The 3,946-nt window shown below is 43.5% G+C and overlaps 1 non-coding gene across 1 annotated transcript; it reads left to right on the top strand.

The window, feature by feature from the left end:
* Nucleotides 1-3,839: 3,839 nt before the first annotated feature.
* Nucleotides 3,840-3,946, top strand: LOC131002132 (small nucleolar RNA R71). The gene has a single exon (XR_009094206.1). It is a non-coding gene; the product is annotated as a small nucleolar RNA R71 (small nucleolar RNA).

The following is a 3,946-nucleotide window of genomic DNA, read 5'->3' on the forward strand; positions in this document are numbered from 1 at the left end:
CTATGCCCCATACATCAAAGAGCTCAACTTCAATCACATTGTTAAGGGGCATCTCGTGCTTCTTTGATATTCCTCCCATTCTTTGGCATTGATCACAACTCAAAATAAATGAGTGGCAATCCTTGAAAATAGTTGGCCAATAGAAGCCACTTTGAAGCACCTTAAAAGCGGTTCGGTTGGTGCCAAAGTGCCCTCCACTAGGGGAAGAATGACATTCCCTCATAATAGCTCCCCATTCCTCTTCGGGTACACACCGCCGGATGATGGTGTCGGCACATCGTCGATACAAGAACGGCTCATCCCATAAGAAGAATTTCACATCATGAAAGAATTTTTTTCTTTGGTAACGATTCAACTCGGGTGGTGGATGAATGCCGGATGCAAGATAGTTGACGTAGTCCGCATACCATGGGGTGTGGGTCTTGACTTGCAAGATTTGCTCATCGGGAAAATTCTCATTGATGGGCACATCAGCATTTTCCCCTTCCACGGGATTCTCAAGTCTTGAAAGGTGATCCGCCACAACATTTTCACATCCTCTCCTATCTCGGATTTCAATATTAAACTCTTGAAGGAGGAGGATCCACCTTATCAACCTCGGCTTGGCATCTTTCTTCTCAAATAAATAACGGATGGCCGCATGGTCGGTGTGAACAATAGATTTTGTGCCAATGAGGTAGGAGCGGAATTTGTCGAAGGCATACACAACCGCCAAAAGTTCCTTTTCAGTGACGGTGTAGTTTGATTGAGCCTTATCTAGAGTCCTACTAGCGTAGTAGATGACTCTAAATAGCTTGTCTTTCTTTTGCCCCAACACGGCCCCGACGGCGATGTCGCTTGCGTCACACATGAGCTCAAACGGTTGTGACCAATCCGGTGTGATCAAGATGGGAGCACTCACTAAAGCCTTTTTGAGTTTCTCAAAGGCCACCAAACAATCTTCATCAAAGTTGAACTTTGCATCTTTTTCAAGAAGGTGACATAAGGGTTTGGTGATCTTTGAGAAATTTTGGATGAATCTTCGATAAAACCCGGCATGTCCAAGGAAACTTCTCACGGCTTTCTCATTGGATGGTGGTGGAAGCTTCTCAATGGCCACTATCTTCGCTCGATCCACCTCCAATCCGGCTTTGGAGACCTTGTGTCCAAGTACAATTCCATCCCTAACCATAAAATGACATTTTTCCCAATTCAATACAAGGTTAGTTTCCTCACACCTTTGCAACACAATAGATAGATTATGGAGACAATGATCAAAAGAATTGCCAAAGATAGAAAAGTCATCCATAAAAACTTCCATTACATTTTCAATTAAATCATGGAAAATGGCCATCATGCATCGTTGAAAAATAGCGGGGGCATTGCAAAGACCAAATGGAATGCGTCTATAAGCAAAAATGCCATAAGGACAAGTGAAAGCGGTCTTTTCTTGGTCCTCCGGGGCAATCATGATTTGATTATACCCGGAGTACCCATCAAGAAAACAATAAAATTCATACCCCGCCAACCTATCAAGCATTTGGTCAATAAAAGGAAGAGGAAAGTGATCTTTTCGAGTAGCTGTGTTCAACATCCTATAGTCAATACACATCCTCCATCCATTTACTAACCTAGTTGCAATTAGCTCATTATGCTCATCTTTTATGACGGTTATTCCCCCCTTTTTAGCAACAACTTGAGTGGGACTAACCCACTCACTATCCGAAATAGCAAAAATAATTCCCGCATCTAGCAATTTGAGAACTTCTTTTCTTACTACTTCTTGCATAATAGGGTTTAACCGTCTTTGGCCTTGCCTCCTAGGTTTAAAATCATCTTCCATCAAAATCCTATGCATGCAAATGGATGGGCTAATCCCTTTTAAATCGGAAATTGACCATCCTATAGTGGACCTATACTTCCTCAAAACATTTAGCAATTGATCAAGCTCATGAGGAGAAAGGTAGGATGATACAATTACCGGATACGCCTCATCCTCACCAAGGAAGGCGTATTTCAAGTGTTCGGGGAGAGGTTTTAACTCCAAGCTGGGAGTCTTCTTCTCCACTCCTTCATCTTTCGGCTCTCCATTTCTCAAGTCCAAGAAACATGCCTCTCCTTGTGAAATTTTCTGCACAAAGTTCATTTCATTAGCCTCAATAAATAAGTTAGAAGCATTAAACTCATCATTATCAACAAAAGAGAATAGAGGGTTTAGGAGGCAAGTGTCCATTGGATTGTTGTAGATGTGGTACTCCTCCATGTTGATGCAAGACTCTATCACTTGCATCATCTTGCATTCACCAACCCTCTTTTCTTCTTCCTCCTTGTACTTGAGAGCCTTGTGGATTGAAAATGTGAAGCTCTCTTCATTCACTCTAAGGGTGAGTTCGCCCTTAGCAACATCAATGAGGGCTCTCCCCGTTGCCAAGAAAGGGCGCCCAAGAATTAAAGGTACATCTTTGTCTTCCACCATGTCCAAAACAACAAAGTCCACCGGGAAGATGAAATTGTTGACTTTAACGAGGACATCTTCTACTATCCCCTTTGGATAAGAAACGGAACGATCCGCCATTTGAAGGGCAATTGTTGTAGGCTTGATGGTGCCAATCTCTAGCTTATTGAAGATTGAGAGCGGCATCAAATTTATACTTGCTCCCAAATCACACAAAGCTTTCCCAAAGCGATCATTCCCAATATCACAAGGGATTGTGAAGCTCCCGGGGTCCTTGATCTTGGTGGGGATTTTTCTTTGGAGAACGGCACTACATTCTTCGGTTAGATTGACCGTCTCATTCTCTCCCATCTTCCTCTTGTTTGATATGACCTCCTTTAGGAACTTTGCATAGGAGGGCATTTGTTTCAAAGCTTCAATAAGTGGAATGTTGATGTGCACCTTTCGAAAAATCTCAAGAAACTTGGAGAATTCATTCTCCACATTCTTCTTTTGATGTCTTTGAGGAAAAGGGATTGGTGGGCAATAAGGTGGTGGAGCCACGTACACCTCCTTCTTCTTTCCTCTATCTCCTTGTTCCTTTGAAGGGTTGCCATCTCCAACTTCAACCACAACACCACTTCTATCTTCTTCGTCGGGCATCTTGGGCTCTTCATATGTTGTCCCACTCCTTAGAGCAATGGCCTTGCAATGCTCCTTGGGATTCACGATTGTGTTGCTTGGGAATTGCCCTTGTTGGTGTTGATTGTTTATAGACTCGGCAATTTGTCCCACTTGTATCTCAAGCATTTTCAATTGCTTGGCTTGAGCCTCTAACTTCTCATCCGTTCTTGTCATGTGAGCTTGAGTCGTGGTCATGAACTTCATCAATATTTCTTCAAGGTTGAGCTTCTTCTCTTCCTTGATCATGCCATGGCTCACCGCAAATCCGGGCGGTGGTTGCAAGAAATTGTTTGGATTGCTATAGGAGAGGTTAGGGTGGCGGTTAGGTTGGAATCCTTGAGTGTATTGCCCTTGCCCTTGGTAGCCACCTTGTTGTTGGGGCCGGAAGTTCGCATAGCCTCGGTTGTTGTTGTTGTTGATGTAGTTCACATCCTCGAAGCTAGTTTGTTCTTCAACCACGGGCTCTACCCTTGACATTGATATAGCATCAATCTTGCTATTCATGGCGTTCAATTGAGCCGTCAAAAGAGCTATCGGATCCGAGCTTGTTGTAGCCGCCACCTTCTTCAAGATGATCCTCTCCGTTGGGAATTGATGGCAATTGGTGGCCAAGTTCTCTATGATGTGAGCGGCCTCCGCGTGGCTTTTCTCCAACAATGCTCCATTGGCCGATGCATTCATGTCTCTTTGCATCTCACCACTACACCCGGTGTAGAATACACAAATGATTGTGTTTTGATCTAAACCATGGTTAGGGCACTTCCTTAGCATCTCTTTGAATCTCTCCCAAGCTTCGTAGAAGGATTCTCCATCAAATTGGTGAAATTGGACTATGTCCTTCTTCATCTT

Source organism: Salvia miltiorrhiza, chromosome 8 (genome assembly GCF_028751815.1).
Source record: "Salvia miltiorrhiza cultivar Shanhuang (shh) chromosome 8, IMPLAD_Smil_shh, whole genome shotgun sequence".
Lineage (NCBI taxonomy): Eukaryota > Viridiplantae > Streptophyta > Magnoliopsida > Lamiales > Lamiaceae > Salvia > Salvia miltiorrhiza.